The following is an 18,523-nucleotide window of genomic DNA, read 5'->3' on the forward strand; positions in this document are numbered from 1 at the left end:
ACTTTACAGAGTTTGGGTCCCTATCAACATCAGACAAAGGTATAGTCCCTCGGGAGTCAGGAGATGCATAGGCAGGCTCATTGGGAAATGCTCTAGTATAAATTTGAAAGTGTATGCAGCAATATATGTATATATTTTATAAATTTATTTATTTTATTTTTTAGCTTTGGCTGTGTTGGGTTTTCATTGCTGTGTGCAGGCTTTCTCTAGTTGCGGTGAGCCAGGGCTACTCTTTGTTGTGGTGCACGGGCTTCTTATTGTCATGGCTTCTCTTGTTGCGACCATGGGCTCTAGGCATGCAGACTTCAGTAGCTGTGGCACGTGGGCTCAGTAGTTGTGGCTTGCGGGCTCTAGGGCTCAGGCTCAGTAGTTGTGGCACACGGCCTTAGTTGCTCCACGGCATGTGGGATCTTCCCTGGCCAAGGCTCTAACCCATGTCCCTTGCACTGGCAGGCAGATTCTTAACCACTGTATGCAGCAATATTTTTGCCTTATTTACAAGTTTTGGATAATTTTTCTTAACACCCCGAAGCACACTCCAACCCCACCATAGTTTTATAGTTCAGTTATTTGGCTGGTATCTCTCTGAGTGAGCAGGGTGGGAGTGTGGGCTACAAAAGATTCCAGGCACGAGGTTCACCTAGACCCTCTCTCTGTCCTAGTCCTCCCAGCTCTTGCATCCCACACCTACACTCAGTCACTGGAAATGAGACTGTAGGACATCGAGATATTGAGGCCAGGATGGGAACCCTGTAGCTTTTGCTGGCTTCACACTGGGGCACAAATAAGCCCCCTGCTTCAGTAGAGTGAGGGTTTCTGCCACCCATCCCAAGGCAGAAGAAATTCTTACAGTTGAAGGCTAAGGGCCTGGAACCAGATCCCCAGCCCTGGGGCCTGTGTGTTTTTGAATTACCCCTCCTCCTGCCACCCACACACGTCCCTCCCTGTACCCAAAGAAATTCTTACAGCCTCAGCAATAAACAGATGTGCACAGTGCTGAGAACTGACAAAGGCTCTCTCGACCAAATTTTAGTCAGGCTCCTCTAAGCCTTTTCTCAACTAGGCCTTGACCTTGGCCCCCATCTTGTGTCCTGCCCTGTGGCCCTGCCTAGCCCAGTCTTAGCAAGGAGCCCTGCTAAGTCAGTGTGGTGACAATTCCCCCAACTTTGACATCGGATGTTCCTCATCCCCACCTTTGATGTGTAAGTTTTGGACCTTGCCTTTAGCGAGGATCCCGTTAAATCAGTTTAGCAAGATTCCTTCTACCCTTGATGTGTTCTCTTAAAAATTTTCCATCCACTGACCCCCTCATTCTGCTGATTGGCCATAAATCCCCAGCTGCCTTTGCTGTACTGGGAGTGGAGCCCAATCTCTCTTCCCTATTGCAATAGTCCTGAATAAAGTCTTCCTTACTAATTTAACGAGTGTCAGAATAATTTTTTCTTTAATGGAACTAAGACTAAAGTAACGTGTATCCAGTCCAAGTCCAGTCCTTCATGCTGCTCTCAGATCCCCACTGTCAGAATGAGTCTCCCTCCGCCCAGGGCTCCCACTGGATTTTGTTGCTGCCTCCATTAGGGCATCAACAAGGATGGGGCCCCTTGTTCAGAAAGCAGGGAAAAGTACCATTAAAGTTACTAAAATAGAAAGCCCTTATCTTTCTTTCTTTCCTTTCTCTCTTGACTTGTTACAATGTTTATTTGCTATTTAATGCCATTTTCTTTCTTATTTGACTTTCTTGAATTAGCTAGCCTCTAATACTGAAAATGATGACACAGAAGAAAAGGGTAAAACAGGACCACTCACAGTGCCTTTTGCTTTTTGCCCTTCTTTAGTCATCGACAAGCTGTAAGTAGGAAGTGTTGGTAGGATGTGCACATATCAGGAAGTCAAATGAAAACAGCTGAGTTAGTTTTATGCCTTTCTACTCTTTTGGTAAGAAAAAAATATGTGTAGATGTACAAACTATGAAATGTGAATTATGTAACTTTGGTGATTCTGCATATGAACTAAATGACCTTACATTTGCATTTTAAACTGGAGTTGTGCAAAATAAAGATGAACAGTAAAATTTATGTTAATAATTCAAAATTTTTTAAAGTTTTTTTTTTTTTTTACTTAGAATGACATTAAATAACAAATAAACACCATAACAAATCAAGAGAGAAAGGAAGGGAAAAAAGAAAAGGGCTTCATATTTTAGTAATTTTAATGGCACTTTTTCCCTGCTTTTTGAACATGGGGCCCCATCCTTGTTGATGTTAACAGGCTGGATCTGATGGAGAGGCTGAATGCTGAGGGAAGGAGAACGGGGACGTGATCAGAGCAAGGCCAGGTAAACAGGCAGGGTGCAATATACAAGTGAAATTGTCCTGTGAGTGAAAGATCCCATAAAATGCTCCTAGGAAATTTTTTCTAATTGGCTCCCCACACCCCCAATAGGCTTGAAGAGCCATATACTTATGACAAAAAAATTTTAAATAAACTAAAGTGTTTTACATTGCTTTAGAAATGAAATATATTTTCTTTATAGTTTATTTCTTTAACAGTGAATTAACATCAGCGTGACCATAAAATAAGGAAAAGATAAGGCTAGACTGATACTTCTGGTGGGTCGGCTGGGTGAAATTCCATGAGTTACCCTTGGAGGCTTAGTCTAGAGCCCACTCTTCCAAACCTTCCAGCAGGTGTATAAGCACCTCATTCTCTGTATTAAATTTCTCACTGCTTAAAATAGCTAGAGTGGTTTGTTTCTTGGGCAGACCCTGACTGATAAATGGGTTTGAGAGCACAGGTCAAAGGGAGCAGTGCCAGAGACTCGATATGATGAAAACTGCATCCTGCATGAGAGAATAGAGCTGCCCTTTGCTGTGAGCTTCTCTCTCAGATCAACTTAATCAATTAAGCCCATTTACTCCTTTATCATCCTCCGCAGAAAACCAGAAGCGCTAGACATTGGGCTCCATTTCAGACATTGGGAAATTAATATCTGCTGGAGAAAGCGGAGGCTCAGCCCAGTCTGGTTTTGTCTGGGATAAGATGGTGGGACTACTTCTCACATGGTGGTTTAAAAACCCTCTTCGTGAGCCTTGCAGAAGTTTTGCTAGAAGCCAGGGTGAGGTTGGATAACACCACTAGGCCACACCTTCCATCCATGCAAGATTTATTTTTTTATTTCCTGAGGCAAAAACCTCCTACCAAAAGCCTCCTACCTTATTTCCTGAAGCTAATTTCCCTTTGGCTGACACTGTGAAGCAAAATGTATTAATACCCATGATGGGTGATCAGCATCCAATAAATAATGCTGGTTGTTCTAATGTACCTGGTATGAAATATTCAGAGCTATTAATGCATTTCAGTTTAAATCATCACCAGGGCTTTGGTCCAAATCAGTGGTGAGCTTAGGTTCTATCATCTTTTTCTGCAGAGATCAGATGTAGAGTGTAGGCTGAGGGTTCCAGGAAAAGGCACCAAGGAGCCAAACCTCTGCAGAAGGTAGAGGGCTATGCAGTGCAAGAAGATGTGATGGGGGAACGGCCAGAGTCCTTGCTTGGGGTTCAAGACTCCTGTCCTAGCCTGGCTGCACTGAAGGACTTGTTAACCAAAATTTCAGAAGCAGGGACCTGATTGAAATAAAGAGGCATTTATTTTGGATTTGTTAGGACCGCAGCCCGGGAGACACAGATTCAAGCAGCACTTGAATTGTGTTCTGCTAGACTACAAAATGGAGAAAGTTTATAAGGGCAAAAGCCTCAAGGTCACAGTTAGTTACATGAGTTGTTTATCAAGAAGTATAATTGGAGCTGGCAAGAAGTAAGGGTGCTTATTTAGCAAGGATGGTTGGGGTTTGAAATGGTTGCATAGTTACAAAGGGGAACAACCTTGGGACACAAGGTTGCAGCTAGCAGATGTTTTAAAATGGCTGGTGTTCTTCGGTTTGGTACAGTTCACAGAAAGTTCAAGTTCTTAGTGGTGCAGGGACATGTCAGACCAGATCCTCCATGGCCACCCAACTCCATTTTTGATGCCTGAACTATGATTACTCCATCAGGATTTCAATGTCATCATACTGGGGTCATGGGAATCATACTGGTCATCATGGGGTCGTGGGAAGCCAGATTGGAGCATTATAGGATGTCTTCCCCAGTCCTTGACTGTAAGCACTTAAAATGCCTTCTGTCTCCTGAGGCAGTAGAGGGAACATGGGAGAGAGGGGGAGTCTATATAACCACATAGATTGGGAGTGGGACTCAAATCACCAAGCGTTAGGACCTCCACAGGAAACTTTGGATAGCTAGAGATTTCAGAAGGTTAAGCTCAGATATCCTGTCAATATGGAGATGGTTGACAGGTCTATAAATCATGTTTGCTCCGGAGCTGTGGTCCTGCTTAGCAGGTGGTGAGCATGGGAGGAATCTGAAGGGTGAGGTGACAGAAGTGAGTCAGTCAGGACCTAGTGGGGCAGCAGTACTTCCTGCCTCTCTTGTTAATTTTTAGGACATTAAATTAGAGGTAAAGAATTGTTGGCATGGGAGAGCTCTCCAGACAGAAAACTGAATTGCCTAGGTGCCCCCGACACCAATATCTGAACACCCTTCTCAGACCTCTGGTTTCCCACCCTGCCCCACCCCTGGTGAAGTCCATTAAGAACCTAATTCAAAGTGATCTGAAAGGAAGGACAGGGTTATTTAGTTCCACTAAGTGTTCCCTGCTCCTCCCTGCCCCGAACAGAGATGGATGTGGGGAAAGGAGGCTTCAGAGGTAGAATTAGCTCTCCCAGCTCTACTCTCTGAATCCCAGCTGAAAGCCCGTTTTCTCATCCTTATTCCTAGGGAATACTGACCTCCCCTCACTCTTGCCTCTCCTCCCATCCTTCCATCAGCTTAGGTCACTCAAGTGCTATGGGTTTCTGACACTGCCAGCTCCCAGCAGCTCCATTCTGATCTCGATGCTAATAGGCTGATCTACTTTCCCCAATATGGCAGCTCTCTCAGCTGATGCCGGCTCCCCCGATCTTTGCTTTACTCAACCACTTCTTATCTCTCAGAGACCGTGAGGTGAATATGAGAGAAAGCAGTAGTTGGACTGGCCTTAGACAGTAGGCAAGAACCATAATGCGTGCCAGTTATTCAGCTATTGTCTCTCAGCTTCAATCCTATCCTTCTGTCCTTTACTTTGTGATGCTGGGGCAAGAACTGTGAAAACTACTTTTCTGCTCAACTATCTAGCACCCTGTTAGGTTCTGCCAGTAGGGCTCGCCAGAGGTAGACTGGAAGGCAGAAAGGATATAATTTTCCTCTGTTTCCTGTTTCTGTCAGCATCACCTAGTCTTGCTTTTTCACAGCAGCTGAGGCAGTTCTTTCAGTAGCAGCCGTTGGTTCCAATTTGCAATTGCTCCTCCTCTGTTCACCTTCTAAATGTTGGGTGCTCTAGGTTCAGGGGTCCAGTCCTGCATGCCCATCATTTTCTGTGAACACATTCTCCGTGAATGATTTCAGCTGGTTTATGGATTTATGTGCCAGATATTCTGATGACTCTCAAATCTGTATCTCTAGCACTGACCCTTCCCTATACTCCATATTTGAAATGTTAGATGTGTAAGTCTAACATTTAAGTTAGATGTGTAATCTGCATCTTCAATTTAAATGTCCAAGCATAATTTTAAATTTCTTCTCTTCCAAACAAGCTTCTCCTTTTGTCCACCTCATCTCAACTGACCACACGTCACCACCTTCACCACATCACCCCAGTATAAGCAAGCCTCAGCTCAGAGTGAGCTGGGTAGAAAATTAGGAAAGCTCTTGCAGTAAAGCTTCTAGAGTGCACAGTTATAGAGTCTCAGGGCACAGTGACTTTCTCCCTGAATGAAAAGAAACTTGGGATAACAAATCTGTTGGGAGTGAAACCAGAACTATGAAATGAAGGAGCCGGGAGGGGACACTCGTAAGAAGTGGGATGGAAGGAAACTAAAAAGGGAAAGTTGCCCTTTTGGATGACCTCAGCCTCCCTGCCTGTCAGGGGTCTCGTGCTCCCGCTCATTACTTGTACCAGCTAGGACTGTGTGCTGTGCTGGGACGATAGCCCATAATTACTCATAATGACTTCACAGGGCTCAGCCCAGGTAGGCGCCCAGGCATTTCAAGACAATGGCTTTTCTTCTCTTTTTATTCTGAGTGTGCTAGCTCCCTACATGGAGTGAAAGGTGCTTATTGAAAGTGCCTTTGATAATTAGGTTGGTCCTGGCTTCATTAAACACTGATAAGCTTCCTGCTTCTGGGTCCAGACCAGAAAAGGAGCCAAAAAACTGGATTCTCCTTTAAATGAGTCCCTGGTATGCAGAGGGGCTGGAGGTGCTTCCCTCGCCTGTTCCTGGGTTGAGCTGAGGGGAGAGGAAAGGCAGGTCCCCGTGGGACAACAGGAGGAGGGCTTTCTCCCATGCACACCAACCACATACCAAGCCTCGATTTTCTTATCCGTTATATGGAGCTTAGAACCTAAGAATGTCAGAGCTAGAAGGGACCTCAGGTGTATCGATGCCTACACCTTTACCCTACGGAGGAAAACATACAGCTATGGAGGCCCAGAGAGGGGATGGAACTTGCCCAAGGTCACACAGTTCAGCTGTACCAAAGCCGTGCTCAGAACCCAGGTCTTTTTTGGTTGCTCAAGGCTCAGCGATCCCTGATGTACCTCGAAGGATTATCATGGGACCCTAGAAAGTGAAAGAGAGAAGATAAAGTGGTGTGAAAAGCGAGACACTCCACGCAGAGGTGAGGGGTTCCTGTCTGGGGGTGAGGATGGGGGGTGGAGAGAGGAGGTTCAGGAGTCTCCTGGGTTCCAGCCTCACCTACCAGGCATGCGAGCATGGCCAGCTCATTCGGCCCCCTTGAGTCTCATGACCTGCCCTGCTTACCTCACAGGGCCCTGGGGAAGAGGGCGTGAGGTGAGAAAGGAGACCTGTGAAAGTGCCTTAAGAAAAAAAGCCCATCAAACTGTTGCAGGAAGGGGGACCCCTTCCAGGGCCCGAGAGTGGGCTCTCGTCTGACACTTGGAAATGAATTGTCCGAGGAGACACACGTGCTGACAAAGCAAGAGACTTTACTGGGAAGGGGCGCCCGGCGGAGAGCAGGAGGGTAAGGGAACCCAGGAGGACTGCTCTGTCACGTGACTCGCTCTCTTGGATTTTATGGTAATGGGGTTAGTTTCCGGGTTGTCTCTGGCCAATCATTCTGACTCGGGGTCCTTCCCAATGGCGCGCACATCGCTCAGCCAAGATGGATTCCAGAGAGAAGGATTCTGGGAGGTTGGTAGGACATACGGCCTGGAGTCTCCTCTCTCTTATTGACCTTTCCTGAATTCTTCCGGTTGGTGGTGGCTTGTTAGTTCCGCGTTCCTTACCAGGACCTCCTGTCACGAGAAAACTCATGCAAACGGTTACTGTGGTGCCTGGCCCGGGTGGGCAGATTCAGTCAGTGGTTCCCCTAACAAAACTGCATGAAAGGCTGGCTTTGTGCTCACTCCCTCCTCTGCCTGCCCCGAAGTCATCACCAGGAGGCCAAGGGCGATGCTCGGAGTGCGGCCAGGCGCCCACTTCGATCGGCATCAGCAAGTCACTCCTCCACTTGCTCCCCGAATTACTGAGCTCTCCTGCCCAACCCAGCCCCAGACCTTTGACAACATTAAACCTTTCAATAGGCCTGGGCCTTGGCTTAGGAGACAGCGTTTCCTTATTGTCCCTGACACCCTCCCCACTGTTCAGAGACCAGAACACCATGGAGAAGGCTCATCTCCACGTTCCCCTTGGCTGCGGATCATGGTGATGGACTCCACCTGGGTCCTAATTCGGGAACAGGCCCGGCTCTCAGCCCAGCCCTGAACTCGTCCCTTGGCCTGAGCTCTTCCATCTATCCCTGCCTGCCGAGCACTCGCTGAATATCTGATACCCTTCTCCCAGCCAGCCCATGGCAGTCCTGGGGCTAGAAGGCTCCCCAGGAGGCCATTGTGTCCCTTCTGCTCTCAGGCTGGTGCAGACAGATGTGTAGACAGTTGTTAACTGCAGCTCTGTCTTGCCCCGACTCCCACCCCTGTCTCCTGCCTAGGGAATTAAGGCCCAGAGGGTTAACGCTTGGGTGTCCGCATCAGTCCTGGGGAAACTTCTGTGTGGACTATCTGCAAGGTGCTGGTTGTTTCGAGGCCCCAGAGGAAGAGCCTAGGGAGAGGGTGGGAGAACCATTGTGGGGTGGGGTCAGGAAGGGAAAGCCCTCTGGCGCCGGGACCCAGAGGATGAAGGGCTGTGCTGTGTGGGCTCAGGAGAGTCCAGCTGAGCTGAAGGGGATCCTGCCTGCTTCTGCGCATCTCACTGGCACGCCTTTGTTTGTGGGTCCTGCCTGGATTAGCCAAGCGTCCAGCCCTCCTCTCCACCCCACCTTGCCGGGGCCCAGCCTGCAGAAGGCTTTGGTCTGCCCACCCCACACCCCTCCTCCCTCCCCAAAACCTCTTCTGGGTGTCTCCCACCCCCGGCCCCCGGCCCCTCAACCAATACTTGTTGAATGAACAATTATTGCTCTGAGCCCTGGAGGAAGGAGTGGGCAGTGTCTCCAATGGGCTGTGACCATGGCCTCCATAAAGGCCTAGGGCTGGGGTCCAGAAACGGTGTGGACCCCTCTGCATCCATGCAGTCATGTGGCTGTGTGCTGGGTGAGCTGGCTGGTCAGGCCAGGGCAGGTGCCACCATGAAGGGACAGTGCCATCTAGCTGCACCTGGGACCAGAGCAACAACAGGGTCCTAGAGTTGGCTCAGTCAAGCGACGTCCTCCAGGGAATCCCTGGGCACTGGCCAATTCTTTAGCAGACCAGTGGCCTTTCCTGCCATATAGGGGGTGACACAACCTCAGCTTAATTGGTCCTCAGCTGGGGGACCTGTGCTGCTGAAAGGGGGACCCAGGTCAGACTGAGGATACCCTTGGAGGAGCCCCAGGTGGGGACTAGGCTTATCAAAAGCATCTGGAAAGGGACTTCCCTGGTGGAAGCCCGCGCGCCTAGAGCCCGTGCTCTGCAACAAGAGAAGCCACCGCAATGAGAAGCCCGCGCACTGCAACGAAGAGTAGCCCCCACTCGCCGCAACTAGAGAAAGCCTGTGCGCAGCAATGAAGACCCAATGCAGCCAAAAAGCAAGCAAGCAAGCACCTGGAAATGTCTGACTTGAGCCAGCTGGGGACCAGGCTGCTTACAGAAGTGGAGTGTCCGGGCCATCGGGTGGCTGTCCTACCGTGTGTCTGTGCCCCGCTGTCCAGAGGGCAGTGCAGCACTTCAGCTGTGGGACAAGTGCACGTCGTCAGGACTGCTGAGGTGCTGGGGCAGGGTCTGCACCATCCTGTCTTCCCCACAGCCTGGCACCATCCTGGCACCACACAGACCCTTGCTGTGTGGCTCTGCCTGGCAGGAGCTGACCAGAATGAGAAGAGCCTTCTAGCAGTCCAGGCGGTCCGGGCACTGAAAGGGCCACTCTCTGAGATGACAAGTCCCTGTCACGGTCAGTGTTCCACCAAGGCCGCCTCAGCCGGGTCAGATGCTAACCGTACCACCGCGCTGGGAGGGAGGCTGGGCTAGATGTCTTCTGAGGTTCCTTTAGTTTATGATTCTATAGAATGTAAAATTTTACATTCTTAATTTGTAAAATTACATTCAAATTTAAATTTGCTTAATTTAAATCTCTGTCACAAGTTGGGATGCCCGAGAAGCAAACTCTGAGATGGAGATAAGTGTGCGGGACATTCATTAGGGAGTTCTCTTGGGACTGTCACCTGTGGAGGAGGGTTTGGCAGCAGGGTTGACCAGAGGGAGGTGAGCCGCACTGCAGTCTGAACAACTGCCCCGCCAACCCTCCCGGGAGCAGAGGAGCTGACAAAGCTCTCAGAGGTGACCCAAATCGAGGTGAGAATGCTGGGCCTTAGGACCCCATGTTAATTGTCACTGGGTGTAAGCTGGCTGGTCACACCTGCCAAGGTGTGACCTTGGGCAATCCAGAAGGGTGGCAGCTGAGGCTGTCTGCTGGCAGCCATCCCAGCAGCTGGGGAGTGTCCTGCATGCCTGGGGCGGAACCTGGGCCACAGGGCATCACAGCATCTACCACTATTCCTGTGGTGACATTTTAGGCAGCAGAGAACCAAGCAAGAATGGTGGATTTGGGGCAACGGACTCTGCCCAGTGTTTCTCACCTCTGCTCAGGATCATCTCCCTGCGGGCGATGGCCGGAGTCCTGGAGGCAGTGGTCTTCCCCTCCACGCTCCTCTTCTCCGCCTCTTCTGAGAGGAGGTGTGGCTGGAGGTCTGGGGGGAGACAGTGGGAGCAGGAGGCTGCCCAGGGATCAGAGGGCTTCGCTTTAATTGCCAACAATTAGATCCAAGGGAAATCAGCTCATTTCCATTCTCACCATGCAGGGGCCCTAATTAAGATTTAAACTCATGTTTCCTTTTTTCTTTTTAAAATTTCCTTGGTAGGTAATTAACTTTTCCTTTCTGTGGGTAAGCAATTAATCAATGCTGTGTTAGTGACGGTGGAGGTCAGAGCGCTGTGATTTGCTTGGGAGTTTGTTTCTTTCACTTACTTCTACTTTCCAGAAGAAGTAGCTGCAGCAGGGGAGGGAGCGGGGGAAGAAGGAAAGATGCTCTAGTGAGCATCTGCTGTGCAGCTGACTCTTTGTTAGGATTCTCATGAAGTCCTTACAACATGGAATCCTTACAACAAGGAGGGTGTAAACGGTTTTCCCTGGAGCAGCTGAGCAGCTGAGCGCAAAGGTGTCCCTATCTAAGTGAGCTTTCCCTCAAGAGGGGCCAGCTGAATGCTTCCTGGGGGCCTAAATTGGTTCCTGGACCCAACTGCAGCATGTGGGGGACTGTGTGTGTGGGGGGGTATCTCCCAACCAATAAGCAATTCTCCGAGGCCATGTGGGTGTCCTACATACAATTGAACTCGATTCTGACACTATCTACCCAGAGACAGTATCAGATTCCACAGCTTAAGGGCTCCTACAAGACTTCCCCCCACGTCACCCCACTCTCCTGCCCTTCAGACACCAGCTGCTAGCCCAGGTTGTTAACTGGACTTCTGACAACAAGCTATAGATTGGAGGTTCCAAAGACATCCTCCTTGGGTTGGATTAATTTGCTAGGTAGGCTCACAGAACTCAGAGAAACATTTTACTCACTAGATTACCAGTTTATTATGAAAGGATATGACTCAGGAACAGCCAGATGGAAGAGATGCATAGGGCAAGGAAGGTATGGCAGAAGGGCACACAGCTTCCATGCCCTCTCCAAGTGCCACTCTCCTGAGCTCTCTATGTGTTCACCAACCCAGGAGCTCCCTAAACCCTCTCCTTTGTTTTTTTGTTTTTTGTTTTTTTTGGCTGCACTGCACAGCATATGGGGATCCTAGTTCCCCAACCAGGGGTCGAACCCACGTCCCCTGCATTGGAAGCCAGTATTCTTAACCACTGGACTGCCAGGGAAGTCCCTCCTTTTGGTTTTTTATAGAGCTTCATTGCACATTCATGACTGATCAAATTGTTGGCTGTTGGTAATTGATTCAACCTCCAATCCTTCTTCCCTCCCTGGAGGTCGGTGGGTGGGACTGAAAGTTCCAACCCTTTATTCACAGGGCAGGCTCCTCTGGTAACCAGCAGCCAACCTTCGGTGCTGTACAAAAGCCATCTCATTAACATAACAAAAGACACCTTTGTCTGCCCTCCTCAATTAGGAAATTCCAAGGGTTTTAGGAGGTCTGTGCCAGAAACGGGATGGGTATGAAGACCAAATATATATTTCTTATCATAAATCCCAATATCACAGGGCCTGAAAGCTCCTCTGGCTGAGTTGGGCTGGGGTCCATGGGCATGTGGGTCCTCCCACTGCCAGCCTCAGTGCCTGGGAGCCTCTCTCCTCTCCCAAGGCGCTGGGTCCACCTCCCCACAGCACATACCTGAGGGAGAACATGTGGATCAATAGGATTTTGTGTAACTTGCAAGTGAGAGTGTAAAATTGGTGCAACCATCTCGGAAAATAATTTGACGTTGTCTTATTTGCATATCCTAGGACGCAGCATCCTATGCTTAGGTATAAATGTGGAGAAACTTGCACACATGTACCAGAAGACATGGACCCAAGAGACAGCATCATTTTTCAAACAGGAGTGGAAACAACCCAACTGTCCATCCCCAGGAGAATGGATAAATAAAGAATGCTGAGGTAACCCAGAAATAAGAATGCCAGGAAGCAGCTACCCCTCCAGAGGAGGGGAACAAAAGGGAAAAGAAGAGCTTTATAGAAGCTTGAATCTTGGAGAAGGGAGCACCACTTACTACTTACAGCCAATCATTTCTATAAAGATCAAAAAAGCAAATGAAACAAACATATCATTTAGACATATGTGCCTATGTGGCAAAACTTTTTGAAAAGCAAAGGAATGATAGACACAAAATTCAAAATGGGGTTAGCCTCTCACACAGGGAGGCAGAGGGTAGATGACAGGAGACGTGATGTTCTGGTTCTTGTGTGAGTGGTGGGTTCATGGGTGTTGATCATATTTTGTTGTTTTTTAAAAATTTTGTTTTTAACATTAAAAAAATTTTGGTGGGGGGGGAGTCCCCTGGTGGTCCAGTGGTTAGGACTCGGTGCTTTCACTGCCATGGCCCCAGGTTCAATCCCTGGTCGGGGAACTCAGATCCTGAAAACTGCATGGCCAAAAAAAAAGAAAGAAAAAAAAAAGTTTTGTGATAGCTAGCCTCTAAGAAGGACCCCAGCGATCCCCACTTCCTGGAATTCATATTCCCTCCCACTTTGTTCTAGTGCCACATGGCTTTCAGGATCTTAGTTCCCGGCCCCAGCAGTGAAAGAACCAAGTCCTAACCACTGGACTGCCAGGGAACTCCTGGTAGGTCACTTCTGAGGTTGGGTTTTAATATTTTGGTTTCTCTTGCTCTCTTTCCCTGGGAGCATTTGCTCTGGGGGAAGCCAGCTGACATGTCGCCAGCAGCTTTATGGGGAGGCCCAAAGGCAAGGAACTAAGGGCTTTCGAGGAAGCCAGTGTGAGTGAACTTGAAAGTGGAGCCACCCCAGCTTTCAGATGACCACAGTCTCAGCCAGTGTCTTGACAGCACCTGCATGAGAGACCCTGAGTCAGCGCCACCCAGCTAAGCTGCTCCTGGATTTCTGACCATCGGAAACTGTGTGAGGTAATAAATGTTTGCTATTTTAAGCTGCTACATTTTAGGGTAATGGGTTACATAGGGTTAGATAACTAATACATACTCTTTGATATGAATAGAACATTGAATTTTAAAATATAAGTGAGAAAACAGTCAGAGGTAAAAGAAGGAGGGAATGTAGCTTGGAGGCAGGCCAGTTGGAGTAGGGGGCGTGGGCGGTGGCACAGCCATGACGTCCGTGGGACAGCGGGGCCCGGGGCTCCGGCAGGAGGGCAGCGGGGGTGCAGGAGGAGGAGAAGGAGGGCAGCCTGGGATCCAGGCGGCGGGGCTGCAGGGCCGCTCTCAACCACACGAGGGCGCCCCCACACTGCCACATCCAGCCTGGGGGTGGCAGGAAAGGAGGGAAGCGCGGGTGGGGGAGAGGCCTTTTGGGGAGGTTGGGGTGGGGGTGAAGCATCCTGTGATGCAACGCTGAGACACTCACATGGGATTTGGAAGGTGGAAGGGAGCCAGAGGCCACCTTCCTAATGCTTTGGCTGCTCCCTTCTGGCAAACAGGGTCATACAGATGTGCATCTTCTCCTGCAGTGCTGTCCAGTGTGTGGTCCCTACCCCCGGCAGCAGCAGTGGAGGCCCTGCCTGCTCCTTGGATCCCCAGGATACACTTGTATCCTGAATTCAGGAGTGCCAGGGCAACCTCCAGATGCTCACCTTCCTCTCCTGCCCACAGTGAGGGAGCAGACCCTCTGGAGACTCAGCCTTACCTCCTCCCCTCCCGCGTCCAGCCATCCAACCACCCCATTAGCACCTAACCCCCTGTATCAAGTCACTCTCTGCTCAAAATACCTTGAGTGGTTCCTGTTTCCTGTGCTAAACTCTGGCTGATACAACTGTTATCCTTATTTTACAGATGGGGAAACCGAGGCACAGAGAAGCAAAGTGATCTTCCCAGAGCCACACAGCCAGTGGGTGGTAGGGCCAGGCTCCAAACCCAGGTCTTTCTGAGCCCCGAGCCCACTGCACCATCTTGCCTGGTGAATATGTGTTGGTGTTGCCGGATGTGGGAGGAGGCCCGGTGAGCTTTAGGCGGTGGGCTGGGCTGACGCCCATGGCAGGTCCTGAGCAGGTCCCCAAGGTGTCTGTTCCTTCCTGAGAAGCACAAGAGGCTCAGGTTCTTGGGGACTGACCCTGAGGCTGGGGCTGTGGGATGTGTGGGGCAGGGAGGCTGCTGAGAGCCAAGCCGTCTGGGCACCGCGTCAGTCAGTTCCCAGGGTTGGAGCCCTTCAGCAGTGTCTGGAGAAACACTTAAGTGACCAGTGCAAAATCAAATTAGGGAGATGGTGAGGTGGAGGTGTCACCAGGCCCGGAGGCCGTCTTGGGCGGCACCACCTTGGTGAACTTGTAGTGGTTTGTTCTTGTCAGTCCCCCAGGGTTGAATGGAGCCTGAGAGCCTGACAGACACATGATCATTCACTCACCTGAGGCCACACGCCAGGTTGCCTAGTGGGGAGTTCTGGCCGGAGGGTATCTGTCATCTGGACTGGAATGTCCTTCCTGCGTGCTGAGCATTTTTGCTCCCTTTGGCTGATAGAACTATGGGTGGGGGAGGTGAGGCACGTGCTACGGGTGGGGAGAAAAGTAAAGCCAAAGGAGTTGGTTGATGCTTCAAGTGTTTAAAAGAACACAGGTCCTTGGCTACATCTGAGAGCACTGAGCAGGGCAGCTTGTGTGCCAGTCCCCACCCAGGGGAGATCCGTCTCTTGAGTCTTCATTCACTCATTCATTTATTCATTGTTTTATACCTTCAGCACATACTTGAATGCTACCACATACCACATCCTTGACTGCATACCAGAGATGGAATCTTCAGATACTCAAAGTCCCTGCCTCATGGAGCTTACATTCCAGGTGGAACACATTTTACTGTGCTTCCTTGTGTTCTCTTTTGACACATTTCTTTAGGCAGATAATACATTTTCTTCTCAATAATTTTAGATGTACTACCCCAGCCTCTGGTTGCCTCTTCTATAATCAGACCTAGAGAATTGGGTTCAAGGAATAGGGACATTCACTTCCTACTCAATACTAACCCATGTTCACCCAAAGGGGAGAGAGGGAGGGAGAAGGTTGGGGAGTGGGGTGGGTGTAGAACACAGATGTCTCTTCATTCATTTCTCCAAGGCAGCCCATAGGCCCAGAGGGATGTCCTCTGCCCTCTGCCCTCATCAGACCTGGGCTTGGGAAACACTCTGCCCTTGATTCACTTTTGAGTCCTTGGAGTTCAGCTCCTGACTTTTGGGGTTCTCATCACATTGTGTTATAAGTACTGATACCCTTTTATTGCCCCCAACAGACAGAAAGCTTTTTTTTTTTTTAAAGTAAGCAGGAGACTTCTTCCTTTTTTACAAAAATTATTTATTTATTTAGGTTGCGTTAGGTCTTCGTTGCTGCGCGCGGGCTTTTCTCTAGCTGCGGTGAGCAGGGGCTACTCTTCGTTGTGGTGCGCGGGCTTCTTATTGCTGTGGCTTCTCTTGTTGCAGAGCACGGCCTCTAGGCATGCGGGCTTCAGTAGTTGTGGCACGTGGGCTCAGTAGTTGTGGCTCACGGGCTCTAGAGCACAGGCTCAGTAGTTGTAGCACACAGGCTTAGTTGCTCCGCGGCATGTGGGATCTTCCCAGACCAGGGATCGAACCCATGTCCCCTGCATTGGCAGGCAAATTCTTAGTCACTGTGCCACCAGGGAAATCCAGACAGAAAGCTTCTTATTCAACATTCTATCTTCCTAGCCCAGCCCAGGGCCTGATTCATAGCCTGTTAACACATGGTTGCTCAATTAAGATAATTTGTACAATTTCAAAGCCTTGTTGGTTCTACTGCTGGTCTCTACACACCTATCTCTGGTTTTTCCTTTCTAAGAGAGATGCCATCCTTCCCCTACCTACCTACCCCCATCCAACAATTTAGGGCCCAGCTGACATGCCACCTCTTCCAGGAAGCTTCCTCAGCCCTCCAATCAAAAGGGATGTCTTTTTGCTCACTGTCTCAAGAAGTTCACACTCTGGTGTGTATGATGATGGTGGTTCAGAAAAGCAAGTCACAGTGATAAGTGTTATTTATGATAGAGGTAATGATCATAGTGAATACTGAGTGTTTACTCTAGGTCAGGAAGGATTTTACTGCCATTGCCTTGTTTAATCCTCATAGCAACCTTCTAATGGAATTCTGCTGTTATTCCCATTTTACAGATGTAGAAACTGAGGCTTAGAGAAGTTAAATGCCGTACCTGGGGAGTCACAGCTGGGGAGGGTCTGAGCTGGAATTTAACATCAAGGTTTATTCTCTTAATAACTATTGCACTCTAGCCATGAAGAGACATCAGAACCCAAAAAGGGCCATTGAGAAAATTTGGGGAGTGTATCAGTCAGGATCGTGCAGAGAACAGAATCACTAAGAATGATATGAAATAAGCAATTTATGATAAGAATTACACCTTACGTAATTGTGGGAACTGGTGAAGGATTCCGTGGAAGGTTGTGGTCCCTGCATCTGGCCTGGGCCTGAAATTGCTGTATACCTGCAGGGACAGGATTTGGGAAGAAAAACTGGAGGTGAGGTTGGGAAGAACAAGGTCAACAAGCCCCATAAGAACAAACTAGAACCCATGTCTCTCCCTTACTGCCTCCAGCCTTGACGACCCAGGTGACCTGCAGCAGAAGCTGCTGGTGCCATTTGGCCTGGAGCTGCACAGGTAGGTGGTCCCGGACTTGGAGGGAGCTGGAGCAGCTGTGAGCTTGGCTACTGTCCGGGCAGTGCCAACAGGCTGAACAAGCAGTTAAGTGTCAAGGTTGCAATAGTACCTCATTTTGGCAGTGTTACACAAAATCATCTAAAACTTAGAAATAGGGCAAAGGATGATTATGTGTCCTTTCAAAGTCCTCCTTGGATGGATCCTTGACCAATGGACCTACCTACAGATTATTAATTCTCTAGGTTCTAGAATCCAGGAGAATAAACCTTCTTTAAAAAAACATTTTTTTTTAATGAAGTATAGTTGATTTACAACACTGTGTTAATTTCTGCTGTACAGCAAAGTGATTCAGTTATACATATACATACATCTTTTTCATACTCTTTTCCCTTATGGTTTAATCACAGGATATTGAATAGAGTTCCCTGTGCTATACAGTACAACCTTGTTGTTTGTCCATTCTGTATATAGTAGTTTGCATCTCCTAATCCCAAACTCCTAATCCATCCCTTCCCCACACCCCTTCCCCTTTGGCAACCACAAGTCTGTTCTCTATGTCTGTGAGTCTGTTCCTGTTCTGTAGATAAGTTCGTTTGTGTCATACTTTAGATTCCACATATAAGTGATATCATATGGTATTTGTCTTTCTCTTTTTGACTTACTTCACTCAGTATGACAATCTCTAGGTCCAACCATGTTGCTGCAGATAGCATTATTTCACTCTTTTTTATGACTGAGTAGTATCAGGAGAATAAACCTTTGCTATCTATTTACTATTGTTTAGGGCCCAGGCTCTGGGATGCTCTGTGTTCACTCACAGTTTTTGCCTTGCAGAGATGCAAATGATCCCTCGTGCAGTAAAAATATATAACCCTGGCAGGAGCTCAGCTGAGACAGGAGCAACAGAGCTGTCAGGTGTCAGAGTAGCCAGTTAAAGCAACCAGCCCTAAATGGAAGAGGTAAGCCTGTAACCACTTGCTGTGATGGTGTAAACAAGAAGCTAAAACTGAGGAAGCAGCAGCTCTCCCTGTTCCATTTTCCTGAGGCTCAGGTGGGTCAGCACAGATGTGGGGTCATCTCACTATTGAGGGAGCGCCCAACAAAAGGCTCCAGCAGTTTGATGGACTCTGGGGTTGGGGAAGGGTGAGCTGGGGAAAGACCTGGGCCCTGAGGACTGGTTTTCCCCTCCCCCCCTCTGCTGCCTGCAAGGAGGCCTGGGCAGAAGTGCCTGAGGAGAACCTCAACCGAGGCCTCAGATAAAGAGACCTGGGAATGAAGGCAGTGGCTGAGGAATGTAAATGTGTGAAAGAGCAAAGGTTAGTTAGTTTTATTGTTATCTCTAAGTTTGCAATCATTCCGGCATTCCTTTTTTCATCGACTATATTGTTTCTTGAATTTTCCTTTGAACTGGATTTACTATTCTGCTAGTTCCTTCGTTAAGGCGTTAAACTAATCTTTGCCACATGCTCCTTATATATGTGTATGATGGGCCTGTTTTAACCTCGTCATGGTTATACTTTGACAGTAGCAGTGTTGAGGGTGGATTGGAAGTGAGGAGTGAGACCCCAGCTT

This window comes from Balaenoptera musculus, chromosome 1, assembly GCF_009873245.2.
Source record: "Balaenoptera musculus isolate JJ_BM4_2016_0621 chromosome 1, mBalMus1.pri.v3, whole genome shotgun sequence".
Taxonomy (NCBI): Eukaryota; Metazoa; Chordata; class Mammalia; order Artiodactyla; family Balaenopteridae; genus Balaenoptera; species Balaenoptera musculus.